The 19,104-nt window shown below is 45.0% G+C and overlaps 2 long non-coding RNA genes across 3 annotated transcripts in view; one reads left to right on the top strand and one right to left on the bottom strand.

Moving 5' to 3' along the window:
* LOC119154275 overlaps nucleotides 1-19,104 on the bottom strand; it is a 42,619-nt gene that overhangs the window by 23,254 nt on the left and 261 nt on the right. Inside the window, exons 2-4 of one of the 2 annotated variants that reach the window (XR_005106420.1) lie at nucleotides 18,593-18,726; nucleotides 16,668-16,742; nucleotides 13,532-13,662 (exon numbers count right to left, since the gene is read on the bottom strand). This is a non-coding gene — a long non-coding RNA (uncharacterized LOC119154275). Of the gene's footprint in view, nucleotides 1-13,531; nucleotides 13,663-16,667; nucleotides 16,743-18,592; nucleotides 18,727-19,104 lie in introns of those variants that run through there. The other variant, XR_005106419.1, reaches the window with a different exon arrangement.
* On the top strand, nucleotides 2,275-18,594 carry LOC119154276. Its single transcript, XR_005106421.1, has 3 exons — nucleotides 2,275-2,402; nucleotides 7,585-7,768; nucleotides 17,152-18,594. It is a non-coding gene; the product is annotated as an uncharacterized LOC119154276 (long non-coding RNA).

The raw sequence follows: 19,104 nt of genomic DNA, 5'->3' as shown, positions 1-19,104 counted from the left end.
GAAGAGACACTTCAGCAAGACTCATCTCCATTTCGGTGAGAGTGCTTTCAGTGCCCACACATTTACTCGCAGAGCTTTGGTCTCACCCACTTGCTTGTGGCAGAGCACCATGCTGAGCTGGCACTAGCGCCCAGACACATGACGTCCTCACGCCATGCTCTGGTCAAACCTCACCTGGCCATCAGCAGTCCCAGCCCGCCCTACAGCTCCAAACTGAACGGTCACAAGAGCAGCAAAGGAACCAATCTTTCCTTTCTACATGTCCAATTGATTCCCACGAGGAAGCACAACAACATGTCTGTCTTTGCGCTGAACTATTCCCTTTGAAACCCAATGGTAGGTACCTCGGGAATACTCTCCTACATTACGGATGCACATGCCCCTCATCAAACCATCCACTTTAAACATTAATTGGGAAAGCCACACAGCCCAGGACCTACCGCAGCAAACCTGGTTCAGTGGTTAAAAAACCCTTCACCTGTGCACTGCCCAGAGGGCTGCAGCCCAGCACCCGGAGCAGCACATCCATGTGCGGATGGGGTCACAGGACACACGCACCAGGGGACAGACTGGGAGGTGTCATCCAGAGCAGGACCCACCACAGACCTTCAGCATCTCGCTCCAGAGCTTTGGTTAACAGCCTCCCCACCTCTGCCTGTACAGGAGGGTGCCCAGACTTATGACGTGCCCATCCCACTGTTTGATTTCAAAGCTTCCAAGGCACCTGCTCCCAAGTCCAGCTGCCCTGGGGGCCCAGGACCACTTTTGCCTGCACCCCTGGCACCATGCCCGACCTGACCCACCAGCATCCCAGAGCTGAGCAGAGTGGTACCAGCATCATCCCAGGGACCAAAGCCAGCAGATAGCTCCCCAGCAGCTCGGTGCACACCCACAGGCTTGGATGCTACACCAGACACTCATGCAGATGTTCAAAGCACCAGCCACACCTGCTACGGCTTCCCCAGCGGGGAGAAGCAACCCATGTCAGGCACAACCTGTGTCTTATGAAAAGCGGGGGGAGCTCTGGCATCCATCTCAGCCTTGCTCTGCTCTTGGTGCCTTTCAGCCGCACACAGCTCGGTCCCCGCTGCAGGGCACACAGAAGCCCAAAGCTACTGAAAGCACTGGTGACCTGGTGCGTATTAGCATTGGCTTACATAGGTTAGAAATGGGGTTTCCCAGTCATGGACCCAACTTGAAAAAGTCACCATAGCACAGCCAAGGATTAGTAAGCATCACCACAGTCTTCTCGGACATTTTTTACCTTCTACAGGAGGCTTCAGTGGGGTTAGGGTCTGACTAATGGGTCTGACCTGCAGCCCAGATCTCCTGGAGATTAGACAGCATGCAGGGCACATTTGGCTCTGCAGCTGCCTCTCCCTATCAGATCAAATGTCTCCGAGTAAACACATTTCTGTTCTCTTTTTACCCGTAGGTTTATTTGTCCGTAATAAGGTGAAGAGTCAATAATCCCTCAAAGCCTCCTTTTCCCCTCCAAGTATTTTTATCTAGTCCACACAGCCTATAAATCTGAAAGCATTTTGAGCAGAGGCATAGCTCCAGTCAGCTTTTACGTGGCCAAGGAGCCAAATTCTATGTTTTGCAGTGAGCGGTTTTGGCAGTATTTTCAGGCTCTTGTTTAGGAAAGAGAGATGGGATGAGCTCAGATTTTCTGCTGCCATGCATGACCATCCTTGCTCATAAACACATCCCTCACCACTCCTTCTGCAGCAGGCAAAGTGCTCTATCAAAAAGGGTTGTTGAACATAGAAACAGCATAAGCTCAGGGATTCCTTTCCTGCACAGGACATTGTTTCAGAACATTAAACCCCTCCCCCCCAAAAAAAAGAAAAGAAATTAAATTAAATGAAGGACAAAGAAGATCTGAAACAGCAAGGCTTCCTTTCACCACTCGAGGTCTTGCTCATGCTCTTGCCTGTGGACACTGACCCAAGGATTTGTGCGAGGGACACAACACTGCTCAGTAAAAGGCAAGGGTAACATCCTAAACCACAAAACCGCACGAGAGATGTCTATCGCAGTGTTATGCACAGACATTAAACCGGGAATGAAAAACCCCGAGTTCAAAACTCAGCGCTGCTGCAGCTGCCCTATTAATTAGAATACATCAGTGAGCTGAGCGTGAAGCAGTTTGGATGTACTCCAGTTCCTTTCTGGGTCAACATAACCTTTGGTGTCAGGGTACCGGTGTGACCCTGAAGCTGGCTGGACATGCAGATAAGCACTCATTAAAACTTGCTTGGACTTTACTAATCCCAGTGATGACCACTGCAGGGAACAGGAGCGCACGGTCTATCTGAGGACATGGGCAGCTGCAGCAACTTGGCATTGCTGCCTGAGTGATCGGTATATCTGTGAGAGGACACCCCTGCTACCAGGAGGTCAGTGCTAGAGGAGGAATCCTTAGCTCTCGGAGCCAGGGCTCAGCAGAGTTAAAGCCAAAGGCTGGTCAACTTTTGGTCCAGCCGATGCTCAGAGCCTGCATCCTCAGCCTACATCCTCCCCCTGGGGCTGCAGCGAGCAGAGGCAGCCTGAAACCTGAAAGCTTTGTCCCACGTCCCCATTGAGGCCAGGCCCTGGGCAGCGTTATCGGGACCAAACAGGGCAAAAGTCCCTGGTTTTGCTGCTTTCACTGCGTGCCCCAGCCTGGCCAGGTCAGGGCCGATGGTGCAGCAGGGCGTCCCAGGAGGCTGCGATCTGCTGTTTGAGCAAATTAACCGCGGTGCTTGATTGCAAATGAGTAATGGTGTGGAGTGCTACTCCTCTTACTAAACATGACTCTTGCAGCAGATACGTACCTTTTCCTCCAAGTAACACTGTGTCAACACGAGCTCATGTTTTCCTCGTAGCCCAACACCCTGTCGATACACACGAGCACACACAAGGCAATATTGACTGATGACCTTTGAGAACATAAGTTTTCAACAGAAAAGTCAACAGAACTCACTTTTTGGCCGCTTGTATTATTTGAGTTGTGCAGTATGAACATGCTGTTACACTTTGTGTTTGAAACACAAAACTTTAACACTCAGCTGCAATCTATAAGCATGAAATTGGCTCCGTCAGAGCATCTTGTGAAGAACATTTTGGCTTATGACTTGCAATGTGACTGCCTTCAACAGCAGACAAATATCATTTGGATCGAGGTGGAAATTGCCTTTGGAAACCAATCTGGAGAAAGCAGAAATATGTTTTTCCTTAACTGAGGATCTTTTCTGCTCTTGAATTGCTAATAATATTATTTGTCTTCATATACTTCTATGTGTTACAAGTGTTCATAATACTAGCCTCAAAGGCCAAAAAAATGAAAAAGTAATACTAAATTATTTAAAAGAAAAAAGAAAAAAGATTTTGTTTTCTCTGATTAACTCTATACAACTCAGTTTCTTTATCAACTTTGCAAAGTCCTTTAAATCAAAAGAAAGATAACCAGTGTTTTTAATTAAATATACTTGGTAATTCTTTCATTTAATCCAATAGATTTTTGCATTTCCTAGAATAAAATAGAAAAGTCTTTATATTTGCTTGCTGAACCGAGCAAAACATTTGAAGGGTAAAATCAACAATCTGCCAAAATCAGGAAGGAAAGCACAGCTCTTAGAGCACTTGAGAACTAACACAAATACTATGAAGATTCTTTGTCTCTTTCCAATAGATATTTTAGTGAAACCCTCATGAGCGATGCACGGTTAAACAGCAAACCCCTGCGTAGCTGGTTACACAGAGGCACTCAAGGAGGCGGGGGAAATGCTAAATAACTTGTACTAAGCTTACATAGCAAACCAGCCACAGTTTACAAGAGACTTGTGTGTCTTGCACTAACCTTTGCATCAGTTCCTGATCTCACTCTTTCCTGGGCCATCACCAAATGATGATGAACCCAGAAAATTCTTCCTGGAAAAGCAATATTTCCAGAGAAAACATCCAGGGTCATTTAAAGTACAAATTACTTCTTTTACCTGTACTGATATTCACATAGCACACGCAGCACAGCTTGATCTCTTCTCCAAAAGGGCAGCCTCTGTATCACCCAAAAATATTACTTTAGATCTCGGGGTATCATCCTTTTGTTTGGAAGGAAGACTCTAAGTGTTGCAAATAACAAGGTAACTTTATTTAAGACGACTGAAAAGTCTTAATCAAGACAACTGTCTTCCCGCCACAGAGCAATCTAGCATGGAGCCAGACCGGGCATGGCAGAGAGTGACCAGAGAGAAAAGACACATCAGCATCAGCCCTTTCTGAGGTCACTGTTGTCAGAATATTTATAAGGGCTGTGCTTCACAAGGTGGCGGGGGGAGGGGGGCGGGGGGGGGTGCAGGGAGAAAGGGAAAAAAAAGCCGCACTGCTCAATTTTGTTTTTAAAGATGCTCATGATATTTTGATTTCCAGATGTCTGAACTCTGGCCAACTCAGAGTGGAAAATATGTTGGGCTGGACTCCGTCCTTGATGCCAGTTTTCAACTTCCAGGCCACTGGCCTATACAGAGCGCAGGCTGGGCACTGGATGCCTGGCTATCCAAACAAGCTAAAACATGGAACAAGACAAAGCCCCCAGCCACAGAGACCATGATCAGATGGATGCATTCCCATACATGAACCTGGGATGTAGGAACAGTGGAGCTAATGGCTTACGGGTCCACTTTCTCTAATGAACACTTAGATAATTGTTCCTCCTAAGACAACACTCAAGCACGACGGACTTTTTGACATAAACATCGGTGGCTGGCCCTGCTGCACGTGCCTTGCAGTTCCCCCAGGCTTGGGACACCAAGACGCAGGCTGGGGAAACAACTTCACTGAACAGGCACATTGGGGTCAGCACTGTGGGGGTATTCAAGCCCTTCTTGGGGTTTTGACTTATGGTTAGAAAAGCTTCTTATTTGTTTATAAACCTGTGCTGAGTTTGACATGCAGGGTGGATCAAGTACATTTCCACCCCATGTGGTCTCTGTATTACCAGAGGATTATTCCATGACAAAGATGCAAATAGGCTGCAGCGTGTTCAGTGCCCTCTAAAGGATGTTTCCACATTGTAAACTAGCAAGAAAAATCTTAATTGCTCTGACCCACAAACATGCCTGGACACATTATGGCAGCACTATTTAAAAAACAAAAACACAATCAAAACCAACACAAAACCTCCACACTTGCGTAAAACCTCTCTGTGGAAGAGATTCACGCCTTCAGACCCCACATTTCCCATTCTCCCCATCTCTGCCTGCTGGCTGCAGCACGCTGGATGCCCCCCTTCCCGGTGTATGCTCCGGCAAACACGACTGTATCAACAGGCAGCTCCTGAAGCTGCACAGTCTGATTACATGACCTTCAGCAACACAAGGTTGTTAGTAAGAGCATCCTCTCACTGACCTCAGGCCCACTGCCTTATATAAAAGTAACTATTTCATTCATCCTTATGTAAAAGTAAAGATCTCAGCTGAGCTTAAGCTTTTTGCTGCGCCCTGTTGTGAACTGCAAGACCAGAGACAGGGACACTCACTAATACTGCACTGCTACCCTGTAAGGGGACACAGCTATAAACTGGAATTGGACTATATACACCAATTAGTTATCAGTTATGGAAAACAAACGGAATCAACCTATTTACCTATTTTCTGCCACTGGAGGGCATTCACTGCCCTCACAAAGCTTCCCTCGCAAGCAGCAGAGATGCTGCAGAAAGGCCCATGGTGGGTCCGCGTTGTTCTACTTTATCCCACTCAATGCTCACAAACACACGTCTTGCAGCATCTTCCCCGCGGGAGCTCCCGAGGAAGCCGGGACTCCTCTGCATCAAGGCACCGGAGCAGGCGTTGCACCTGCAAGCTCAGAACAGCCCCGCTGAAGCCAGGAGCCTTACCCCACAGCTGAACCCCAGGCACTGGCTCAAGAGGCACGGTGCCAGCAGCCGCACGACTCCACCACGTCCTTGTTCCTTCGGATGCATTTAGATGCAATCCAAGCCGACGGTGCTGGCAAACGCCTGACACCACACATTTCACTAAGCAGGAGCTAAGCAGTGCATTTTTGCCCCTGGGGAAAGTCCAGGTATGCCTCTGTGCAGCTCACATCACCAAGCTGGCCAAGCACCAACACTCCCACATTTAGGGGAGCCGCAGAAACTGGATTTCTCTCTAGTTCACTCAGGCCAGTGCCACCTCTCTGAGGAGTTATTTATTACAAGAAAATCTCTTCAGACTCAAAGCAGAGAAGCTGGTCCTTTAACATACCAGAATTACATTTCGCATGACAGAAGCACTAGGCTTTGGCACCACCAAAAATTGAGACTGTCTCTGCTCCAAGGATCTCACCAGGACCAGAGCAAGCTTACCAGTAACACCATGAGTTTCAGGGCAAAGCTTTTGCTCTCCAAGGTTCACTGAAGGCTCCTTGTCTCCACGATGAAAGTTTGGTAAGGATAAAAAAATTGGGGGGTCAGTGGGGAAAGGAAACCAACTGTAAATAAACCCAGCTGTTTTCACCCAGCATACACTGGGTATAGAAAGAAGACACTTGCATGTCATTTAAAAATTTAAAACTGGTGTGTTGACACCTCAGGCGGGCCTGGCATTTCTACAGCATCACTGCACCAGGTTTCATGTGTTTATTAACCGCCTACCCCTCTCATTACATCGACCACGTGCCCCACAGCTGTACATCATTCTGCCATCGCTCTGCCCACCCTAAGCGGCCAGCAAACAAAGCAGCTTGCTCCCAGCCCTGCTGCATTCTGCCCACAACTGCCTTGGAAACATCCATGGATGAGAAACGCACAGGGAGCTAAATAACTTTTCAAATAATTGCCCCAAAGGTGTGTGAATAACACGAGCTTTTGACTGGGCAGGGGAAGAAAAAACATGTTTCACACGCGCACTTGTTGAGACAGCCTACTGTTCAGTGTTCCCTCACTCTTTGTTTTCAAGATCACTGGAAAATCACGTTGGCACCAAATGACAGCCCTGTATAACAGTCTTCATCACTCTGGGAAGGTTTTTTTATTATTGTGGGTTTTTTAAATCAACTTTTCTACTTGGCATATTGCATAATGTGTTTTTTTTTTTTAAAAAAACCAAACACTACAACTAGTTGAGGCTTCAATATGTTCACAAACTATAACCATTAATTCTTTCAGCTGATGAATAAATTAAAAAACCTATACTTGGACTCAAGCACAAACTCTTTTTCCCTTCACTGCAGGCTAACACATGAAAGTAGAAGACTGCTTTTCATCAGCAGTCAGGCTGAGAGAGAACAAATGATCTATATTCTCCTTAGATTCTGGGTGTAGATGAGGAGGCTTGGGAACATCGAACTCCAAACGTTCCATCAGTTCACTCCTAGTCTCCCAACAGCCCAGTGCTGCAGCTTGCCCGACACTGGGCTGGCCGGGAAGGCGAGCAGCACAACCGCCCCATGGAGCCAGCGGCTCATGCCTGCTTTTGTCCATATGTCCCATTCCCCATCTTTGATCCCTCTGCAGACTGACCGTGAATTGTACACCAGTTAATCACATTACCTATTTACTAGAAAGATTTTCTTCAGCTCCTACCATCTTGTTTGCAGGCAGAAAGTGTGAGGAGGCAGAGCTATGCCGTTTGCTTGATTCCCATCACAGACTTGCAGCTAAATCGCCCATCCAGAAACGTGCCTCAGAGCCTGAACCTGCGGTGCCACCTGGATCTCTGCAACCGGCTGGTACCTTCAGGTAACTTCATCATCAGAAAAGGAGACGGCAAGATGGGCACAGGTATGTACTGCACAGCTATGTGTTATTTGTACGATACCTAGCTGTCATCCGAGTACAAAACCATACCTGGGGGATTATTACAACACAGAATGACCTGTCCAGTACCTTTCAGAAACATTTATTATGTTTTTACTTGGGAGGTAGTAATTATATATTGCAACTTTCATGTGTTAATTACTTATTAGTAATTCCATAAATTGTGTGTGCAGATATATCTGTATATCTATATATAGATACAGCATACGTACACATTTTTATATTTATCTATATATCTTATCTGTTGGAAAATTAAATGCACAAAGAAGCAACAAACCTAATTGAATTTAATTAAACTTTATTAAAACTTATGATGGTTCCCAGTTGCCTAAACAGTTTCGAACAACTGTTATAATAAAGCAGAATTCCAGTGAAGGTAGTTGTAATAACCTTGTTCTTCACAGTCCTTCAAAACTTTCTCGGGACTTAGCATGCAAAATAGAGACAATAGAACCATATATTTTCAGCAATAAGATCATTAAAACAGCCTCAGTGTTTTTTACTTAAAGTTCCCTGAAGCAGTAACAATTAACTGGCTCTCCCACAAAGTACTTTCGGGTGAGTATTTGGGAAAGAAGTACTTAATCTTTCAAAGTTTTAAAAAAAAAAAAAAAAAAAAAAAAATCAGTCTGTAAATTCAAGGATGTGGGACATGTTCTTGTTGGTTTTCAAGATTAAGTATTTCTTTGGCTCATTTAAAGATTCAGTTTAAGTTGTATTTTCTGAGGTTTTTTTTTTCTCTAAATGGCTTATTCTAACAGGTGAGAACCATGGCATAATAAATAAAAAAAAAACAACAACATAACAGAACACCTGTAATTGGGGCTTTGCTTTCAAAAGGAGATCATATATATATATATACACACACACACACACACTGAAGTTCTTCGCTGGCAGAGATGTTCATTTTCACATGCTTGGCACGATGCTAGTGTGAACTGCTACATCTTAGTATTCAGAGATATGAGTAACAGTGTCAAAGAAGGTCCTCAGAAGTTTTCACCTGCAGTTACCATGCAGGTTTCTGTCTGAAACGTCCTGCATTACTTGCTTTCACTTGATGTGAAAATACGTCTGTCTTAAAAAAACTCACTGAAATGCATTTTCAGACAACTGAACTCCGTTATCAATCTCCTTGCCTTGTTTCACGACACAGTACAAAGGGAAGTTCAGCCATACGGTGCTTTTTAATGTCCATTTCCAAACAAGAAAACAGCAGGAAAAACTGTGGCACGTTTGATTACACCGTGCCCAGAAGGAAGATAACCCCTACAGGTATCGCTGAGAAACTGGTTTTTCAAATCATCTTTTGAAATTAAATATATCTTGCTGGCCTCCCATCTAGCCTGTATCATCCCAAACCACGACTGTTTCCCATCTCACCATGCCATAGCATGAACGCTTCTTCATTTCAACAGTTAGGTGTGACAATGGGGAGGCCTGGGCACGTGCGAATACAGTAAATACTTTCTGACCTTGATTAAAAGGGAAATATTTAAGAGACTGTTCATTATGAATACTCTGCTTTTTATTTGGCCTCATATTTTTATTTGGGCTCATATTTTTTGCTCACAGAGGTGGCACACAGTGAGGAATGTTTCTCTAGCAGTTGCCTAGAACATTTTAACTCTAAATGCTTCAGTGCATCCAGGGAAGAGGAAAGGCTTCCATTTTGTCTATTCCCTGATAAGAGCACAGCAAGCTCATGGTGCTCAGGACCTCCTTGACACAATGCACACTGCTAATGGCATCGTAACTCCTGTGGAAATTTCTAGAAGATCAATTCACAGCAAAATAACGTTTTAAAAATTCATCCAGCTTTTTCAAAGCCATTATTTTAATACTTGATGTTATTCTAAATATGCCTTCTAAATGCACATCAGTTGCTGTACATAGCACCATACAAAAACATTTCAAACGTTTTATAGCCCTGAAAGACAACCGTCAATGCTACGATACCCTCAACAGACCTGAATGTTGTATGCCTCAAAACAGTTAGAACTGTTTCTTTCAAACACTGTCCTAGAAGCTGACATGCTGAATGCAACACGGTTCACTTAAACACAGGAACCTGACCAAATACAAGGATGTGGCTAAGCAATCCAGAACAAAATACTGAAAATCTTCATCTAGGATGTACTGGTTAGTAAACGAAGAATGAGCAGCTGTTAAACAATTTATTCCTTCTGACTTGGAGGAGAACATGCTACCTCAGATGTGCAGATTTGGTTACTCTTGAAAGGCAATGTTAAACACCTCTAAATCAAGAGAGCTATCAATCCCCACGCAGACAAATAAAAATCCAGAAATTAATTCAGGGCTAAAGACAAAGAGAACACATGTTCATCAACACATTCTCATTAAATCTTTCTTACAGGTTTCTTGGGCAGTTTTGTCGAAGAGCTAAGGCTTAACATGTATTTTTATTCATTTTCATATAGCATAAAAAGAATTTTTGATTGAGAAAAAAAAAAAAACAAACTCATTTCAACACCTCAGATTCAGTCCCTAAGTTTTTCCTTCTGTTTCAGATCCCAAGTATGCAAAAACTCTACCAAAAGCATCATTTTGCAGACACGTCAACTAAACAGTCAAAGGTCGAGAGGCCATCTAAAACATGAGCCAGACTAGCAGCGCTGGCAATTGACAGGGTGACAAGCAAGGGACAAACACATAAGATAAGGGACAAGCTACTTGGGCTCTCATTCCTGCATGCGGAGGAGGCTAAATGCATTGTCAAGACCACATACTATTCATTCCTGGCATAGGGCATGCACCTTCCTGCAAACTCCAAACTCCCATGTATGCGGGGGCAGATGCAGAGATTAATGGGTCACCAGAAGCCCTGCCCTTTGCTTCAATGAGCTTTAACGGCAGCTCCTGGGGTTTAATCTGATCTCTCAAATCTCACTGCTTTTGTGATTGTTGTAAACTCCTTACAGAGCTCGACATAACTGCAAGAACACCTTCACCCAAAAATCAGAGCTGCTCTGTCAAACACAATATAAATTAAAAGAGTTTTAGCAGCACTGTGCTTCATTCCAGGGTGAAATGCAACATCATTTAAAAAGACATAAGAAAATTAGGTCAATGGCAAGTTAATCTGAATGGTAGGTTAATGAGAAGTTTTGATGAAAGAGTAGTAACATGAAAGAAGTTCTCAAGATTTCTACTTGACATCCTCTCCCCAACAGCCACTACAGAGTACTGATGCTTTCTGGAGAGTATTACTTCAGTTCTGACTACTTAAGAAAAATCCTGGAAAACAGATTACCCAAATCCATGTTGTCACCTCACTCAGGTTGGAGGGATGTGAATCATAAAAATCAGAAGACAGTATCTCCCAAAGACCTTGGGAGATTTCGACTATTGGATTTCAACTGTGATTCCCAGTCTTGGCTGCTTTCAGCACTGATCCAGCATGGAAAAGGGCAGTCCTGAGATTAATCTACTCCACATCACATGTCATAGGGCCTAAGGGGACTCTGTAACTACCCAAAACCAAGTGGAGTACTGGACACTTCCTCATTACCCAAAACAGGCGACCAGGAGTCACGTAACGTGGAGCTGCCCGGTTTGCTCCAGCCTGCCAGGGGGTTCCCTGAGCGGAGGCAGCTGACAGAGGTGAGGGGTAACCACATCCCCAGATGTGAAGGGGAAAGGGGGAAGAGAGAAAGCTACAAAGATACCACTATCAAAGAACTGATTTTTCTGATGGAGATACAGCTACTTCTGGCTTACTCTAACAGCAATTTTTGTGTGTGTACTTTAACATTGCATTTGCTAGCAACAACAAGAAAAAGTCTGAATTTACCCACAAACCCACATCTTACCAGAAATATAGGTCAGAGAAGAGTAAATCTTTTATTTCCTCAGATAACTAGATAGCCAAAGTCTCACTTCCAACTTCCATCCTCTCTAACCCACTGCTAAGATATGCAAAGCAAAACTCATCTTCAGCCACATCCCCCCTATTCTCATGCTTAGCTTTTCCTCAGAAAAAAATCCTTCTAATGTTTGTCAACGCCTGTCCCCTGACCATCATCACACGCCTTAGGTAAACAAGGCGGTGACAACCAAGAGTGCAGTTTTAACTACCCCTGTGCTTTCTTCTGTTATCAAACAACATTGCCATGTCTCAACCCAGGTATTTGGAGGTCAAAGGTTAATGAAGGAAACCAGACTCCGATAACTATATTACAGACCATCTCAGGGCTCACACCTCAGTCAGCCCCTGCTGTGATTGCATCCGCAGGAGCCTGCTGCAGGGAAGTTACGGGGGCCTCTCTTTTGGTCTTAGGCTATTCTGAAACCATACCGAGGAAAAAACGTGGTGAACCTCTTGGTGAATACACTCACTCTGATACCTTTTCTACCCCAAAGTCTGCTTTTTGCATTGCAAGCATTCAAAATTAAATGCTTCGTTCTTTGAGCGTATGAATTTTTATGACAAAGTTTGGTGCAAATCATGTGGAGATCTGTTTCTACCACTAAGTGCTGTCCTAACAGGTGGAGATCATATTTTGGGGTGCTATACCTCCCAGCTGAAAACAAAAAAAAACGCAGTAGAAAGGCAAGATGACAAATACGGTGCTTTACAGAGCCTCGACCCAAGTTTCCCTGATCATTTACACTACAAGTCCACTTGAAAGAGGGAAGAAATTCAGCTTTGTATCGCAGATATGCAGTTTGTTAGCCCAGCTAAAGATTATCCACTTTCTTTACCCATCCTACAGTTTCCTCTCCCCTAGCCTTGCCATCTGCATTCTCAGAAGTTACAAAACAACATTGCCTATAGGTCACATTCAGCCCTGTGCGCAACAACCACCCAACCCTGCCATTCCAACTCGGCTTCCTACCAGTCCTTGAAGCACTAGGGAACACCAAACCTCGAGCAGGATAGCACAGGTATAACACTTCTGTGGTTAAGCCATAGACGCTCAGAGTATTACCAGTCTCTCATGGCTCCATTAACTTGCATCCAAAATCAAAGAAAAGCATTTGCTAGTTTGAGCAGAGGTTCTCAGTAGCTCTTGGATTAGTTAATACCACTTTAATAAATCACGGTTTAAGAAGCAGTGAACATGAATATGGTGATAGTAGCCTACAAAAACTCAGAAAAAGGAGAAAGGTACCTAAGAGCCTGGTTTTGTAATAAAGGTCACTGAAGGGTTCATTGCTGTTCCATACATCACTAGGTGCAGCACTGCACTGGAAGATAGCAAAATGTTTTCTAGTCCTACTGCAGAGACCCTGCGTGATCCCAGGTCAGTCAGATAACCTCTTCACACTTCACATCCAAACCACAAATTGCTATTTTGAGTCCTTTCTGGGAGAACAAGTAAACCGCCTTTCACACATTGCTCAATCTCCTCCTCCATCTCACAGCAGCCTACATTAAAAGCTGACTGTTACATGCTAACTAAAAACGCTTCTGGAGGCTCTGAACAGCCTGGAAAACAAACAACCTGGAAAATCCTTTAATGCACAAACTTTCTTGATTTATCGAAGCCAACAACGCTGACTTTAAGTAGGCAGGATCTTTCTCCATGAACTCTAACAGGAATAGCCAAGCTCTCCGAGTGCCTGGAGACCAAAAACCAAACACAGTCAGCAAATTTCCATTCAGATGCACAGTACAGCACAAATCTGATCGACTAAAAAACACGTGGAGCAACTACTTAAAATTCTCAGATGTATAGATATGGATAAGGCAAACACACTTACCCACTGATGGGAGGAAGGCTGCAGTTTCCCCGGCCACAGAGCTACAAGTCAGCAAACTGCAGGGAGAAGCCAGCACACACCAGGGATGTTAGCACCCAGGTGCCCCAGGGTACCGTGATTGGAAATCGCAGCTGTGTGAAGAAAAACAGGTTTAATCAGAAGCAAATGGGCCTGGGTACACCGAAGAAATGAGAAACCAGGCTTTTGTGCTGAACTTTATTTTGCTCTCAGAGCACCTGCCATTAACAGATGCTCCTTGTTTCTCATCAAGTGGCATGACTCATGGCTGTGACTCCAGCTGCCCACAACAATGTCCTTCGTGTGCTCTCCAGGAGCACGTCCAAAGCTCCAATTTAGCAAACACTTATTAATCTAATTTAACCTCACACATAATCCTACTGACATCAATGTGTGAGTAAAGTTTAGCAACCATGAGAGTCTGAGATCAAAGGTAGGCTTGCCTGAAACCATCCAGCCCAAGCTGGGGCAGCAGAGGACTGCACCTCCAGCAGTCAACCTGCCTTCGCTCTGCCTGGGGCTGGGGTTTTTTCCTGCTTTTTCCTGGTAGTCCAGCCTGCACTTTAACCCAGACTCTTTCTCTTAAATCCAATATGTCAATCTTGCCAAGTTTAATCATGGCAAAAACCATAAAGGCTGCCTCTGTCTATGCAGCAATGGATGTTTGTTAACGCGCCTGGAAAGCCTGGAAGAGAATATGGGGAGAGCTTCTGGGAGCCAAGGCACCTTGGGAACACAAAGCATGACCACCAATGTCTTTCCCTCATTAAAAGAGGATCTGGATGGCAGAAAGAGGAAAGTACATGAATATGATGTTCCAGAACTGCTCAGAATGTATTGCTTTCTGGCTGAAATTGTAATTGCCAAATATCTTCACTTTTGCAAATGTAAGGGAAGGTCTGTACAGAATTCAGAATAACATTTTGTTGTAGAAACAGACTAGAAACACATAGATCAATGCCTCTCGTTAAGTGTTCCAAGTAAAACCACATGCAGATTTTAGTTTGTGTGCATTTCCTTCAGCTATTCCAAGGGGAAAAAAAATTACTGGGTAAAGGGAAACTTAAAAACCAGAGTCCAGCTGTATAACTCCCAGAAAATATCAACTCAAATGAACTGACCATGTCATAGACTAAGCCTCAAGAGGTGCTTAGTCACACTGCTGAAGGAGATGAAATGGAAAATACAGTAGAGCTGGAGGACACCCAAAGAAAAACGAGAAAGGAGCTATATTCTGAAAGGCTGTGGGTCAAGCAGCAGATGAAGACATACTGTGCTTCACAAAGACAGATGCTTTCCTTGAATTGCTTACAGCTTGATTTAGCAAACATCTGCAGAAGTCAGGACACCAGAATCCACCCAGACTTAAAGCTTGACCTTGTCTAGTTTCTCTGCCCAGCAGTACAGAGGGAGAAGTGTTTAGAAAGAAGGATCTTTAACAGCAAGCTTTGAGCGAGCAAAATCCTTCACGAATACATAATTTTGGAGAAATAATTTCACCACAGAAGTCACAATATTTTGTCCTGAAAAGTCAGGACATTTCATTTTGAAAATACTGTATTGCATGAACTTAAATTTAAAAAATGGACTTTAAGAGATAAAATAATACCGACAAGATAATGAAATATCTAGTAGCAAGTTAAATAAACATTTTGTTCATGAGAATTGAGGCTATGGGATGAGATCAGGGTCTCTAGGACTTGTCTGTAAGTGCAGCAGTCCAGTACTGCTGCCGGATCAAACAGCGACCTGGACTTCAAGGCTTGGAGACACTGTCTTGTGGAGCTGTCACAGTCCCCTTTCCAGGGTGTCCTCATCTTGCCACCAGCTGCTAAGAGGCTGTCCTGGGGAGAGACAATGACCTTACACAGAGCCTCGTGGTCCCTTGATTGGGGTCCGGAGGCCACACGGGTGGGAGCACTGGCAGCATGGTAGCTGCTGCTGGGGTGCTGGCCGAGGCTGCACCCCCGCAGGGGAGCAGCAGGGCTGGCTGTGCCAATGCCACGGTGCTGCCAGTGTAACGGAAAGCAGGCCAAAGCCACTTGATTTGGAAAGACAGACCAAGAGTTTTCATGCCAACCTCAGCATAGGTCATGTGCCAATGTCACAGCGAGCGCTGCGAGGGTGATGACAGCCACGGCTCCTGGAGGAGCACACAGCAGTGTGTTTTCTGGCACATAACGGTTCACCCTTTAAACCATCTCCCTGCTGAACATCAGGAGAGCTTAACCATGCTGCAGGTCGTCGGCTGCCATCCATGTACAGAACCTGTGTTAAGGTTAGATAGGGCTGGAGGGAGGGCAGGAGCCTGATGGAGGGCAGGAGCGCTGTTTGCAGCCAGGGATGCTGTGCTATAGGCACAGGACAAGCGGGAGCAAGAACCATCAAGGAAGCAGGACCCGGGCAGTCCTCCGTGGTTGGGGTTCAAAGCAGCACCCAGTAGCCCCAAGCAGCTGGTGGGGTTCTGGTTGCACCGCTGGGCAGCCAGGCAGGCTCACGGGCCAGCCTCGTGTTTGGGCAGACGGGCTGTGGTCAGGCAGCTAGTTAGACCTGCCTGCCTCACCACAACCCAACGGGGCTGACACTTAGTCACAGATGCCGCCAACGCCGGGGCACGGAGGCTTAAGAAAAAACCAAGCGGGCACGTGCAAGGCTGGCCGCTCTGAAGGGAGCGGTGGGCCAGGCGTGCAGGGACACCTTGTCCCAAGCCCTGAAAGAGCAAGAGAGGCACTGCCCTGTGCTTCTGGGGCGCGAGAGCTGGGGGAGATGCAGCGTGCCTGGCACACCGCATGGGCGCTGATCAGCGCAGCTCTGAGCTTCAAAGTGTGTGTTGCCAGAAGAGCCCACAGGGGAATATGTAGGCAACCACTAACAGCAAAAAGAGGAGTTAAACTGGATTAAGAACCAATAAGGAAGCGGGAAGCTGATGCAAGCAAGGACTATATAGCATGATAAGAAGAGGAAAGGGAAGCATATATAGCACAGGAAGGTCTGCAAAGCACAGGAGAAAAGCAAGCAAAGCAGCCTTACAGAACAGTGGAGAGTGCTGAAAGTGACAGTCTGGGCACCAATTTGCAGGGGGACTTCTGCAGGCTGGGGCTTGGCAAAGTGCACCTACCTCCAGTGGTCTTCAGGCATTCCCCACATCTCCCTTATGCAGCAAATCCAGAGAGGTGCCTGCAGTGAAGTTCTCCTGAAAGAGGGCAAGGGAGGCATGGGGAAGGCATCCAACTGACAAGCAGGGAATGCACAAGAGGGAAACTTCCCTGAAATAATCTTTCCCAGACTGAGAGCCATAAGTCATCTAGGTGTGAGATCCAGATCATCGTGAGCTCAGAACAGCTTTCTGCTCTGAAGTGCCTACGATCTGTAGTTGACAGATTAATATTTTTTTTCTTTTATAACGTGGTTCGTATGATGAGCTGATGGTTCTCATATTCCTTCAGGCTGTGGAAAACCCAATTTACAGGTCCTCTGTGGTTCAACCCTGCGCCCTGGCAAGTACTTCAATGGCTCAGTTGCAAGCAGACTCTCTCCTTTTAACATCCCTTCCTCACAGGGCAACCAACTCATGCTTGTGCCTCTTTCTTCTCCTGCCCTAGGCGTGCCCTCTCCAAAGTGAGACCCAGCTTGAGAAGAAGGGCTGAGGAACAACTCTACTCCCTCTTTTTCTTGTGTAGAAAGTACACTTGTGAGTAATATGAACTCAAGTCCCTTCGCCTAAGCAGCAGCACACCAGGCTCCCGGGTTAATAACCTGCTCCTCGGCTGTTATGCAGAGGACAGGCACATTTCAGTTGTGGAGCTTTTAGGCTCGCACTTAAGTGTAGTCACTTGACTTCCTAACCCCAATGTAACTTGCTCCTCATTCTTGATGTAAAACATGAAGAAAGATGGAAAAGACTCTTTGGAGAAATCCATGGAGCAACACTGCACAAGACAAGTACTGAGGGGACATCAAAGAGCACCAGAAAAACAGTTGCAGCAGCCAACAGGAGGTCCAAATGTGTAGACAACAGAGAGCATGGATGAGGCAAAAAGCACAGACGCTATGCACAGCTCATAAGAAAGTATCAACAGAATTTCACAATGTTGTTTACTTTATTCATTTAAAATCTGTTCTGTTTTCATGCTAGATTAGTAAGCCTTTGCCAAACCTCTGCTTCCCATGGGGCTGTCTGCTGGTTGGGTCAGTTTATTGTTCACTCAGATATTTGGGTTACCCAGAGCCAGTGGAGAGATCTGGAAATGGTCCTTTTTGCACGTAAAGAAGAAATACAAGAGCTGCTGTTGATTAGTTCACATTCTGACTGCACATTTTTACACCCAGCTTGATATGTTGAATGTTCTCAGCATGATTCATCCAGAAAAATAGCAATTTAATGCACAAGGGCATGTTGGAGCAGGCAGAAACATTTCATGGAAACAAAGATTTAGCCAGAGGACTTAAATATCAACATACAGAAAATTATCTGGCTTTGGCTGGAAGAATACTTTCACAGGCTAGGATTCTCAAAAGGATAAAAAGGGAAGCAGGCACCCAAATCACACTGAAGTTTTTCAAAGCCCTTTCTAAAATCCTGTCCTGGAATGTGACTCAGACAAGAGTAATGGATCTGATCCAAACACATGTAAAGTCAGCATAACCTCAATGTGGAATCACAGAAAATCAGGGAAAGAAAATACCTCATATGAAGTAGTCTGATTTATCCTATCCCCCTGCCCTGGGCAGGATCATCTATACCTAAATCATTCATGACAGATTTGTCTACTGTGTTTTTAAAGACCTTCAAAGACAGAAACTCCAGTATTTCCATTTAGAACTCTACTGTTAGAAAGCTTTTCGCTATTCTTTAACCTATATCTTTCTTCCTGTAGTGCGAGATCAAAAGGTCCTATGAAATAAACCATGGGCTTTTAGGAAAGACTATTTCTGTCCTTTTTACAGCTTGATCCTGCCCTCCTGCATACTTGAGGATCACCCCTATGTTGCCCAAAGTCTTCTCCTCTAAAAGCTGAAACATGTAACACGATTAGCTCTTACCTCCTCGGTCACATCCGAGACCTCTAATTGTGCTTCTCTTTGGGCTCTTTCCAACTGGTCCACATCCTCTGGAACTGCAACGCCAGAGAAGTCCAGCTGAGGTTTTTCCAATGATGAGAATAGCAGAAAGATTACTGTAAATATCCAGAAGGCGACATTATTGCTCATGCATTTTAGTATTCAGGATTGCACTCCATCTTTTCCACCCGAGTATGACTTTCTTGACTCATTCAACTCCCAGAAGAAAGCACTTCCCAACTTCCCGAGTTCCTGCCTTCCTTTTTATGTCCCACTTATCCCAGCTGTCCACCTCACAAAGCACTTTTTCTTTGATAGGATTTCTAACTTCAGATCCTAATTAGCAACTTCCCGTTGAACGATTATTTAAAGCAGATTTAGCTCCTATAGAGCTTGCTCATCTGTCAGTGCGATGCTGTTGAACAGAACAGGTAGCAAGTATAGAAAGGAACCCCTATGTTTCTTTTCCAGCCTGTGCTATTTGTTTTAAAAAG

The sequence above is a fragment of the Falco rusticolus genome, chromosome 10 (assembly GCF_015220075.1).
Source record: "Falco rusticolus isolate bFalRus1 chromosome 10, bFalRus1.pri, whole genome shotgun sequence".
NCBI classification, from domain to species: Eukaryota; Metazoa; Chordata; class Aves; order Falconiformes; family Falconidae; genus Falco; species Falco rusticolus.
This window is presented reverse-complemented; position numbering and strand designations above follow the sequence as displayed.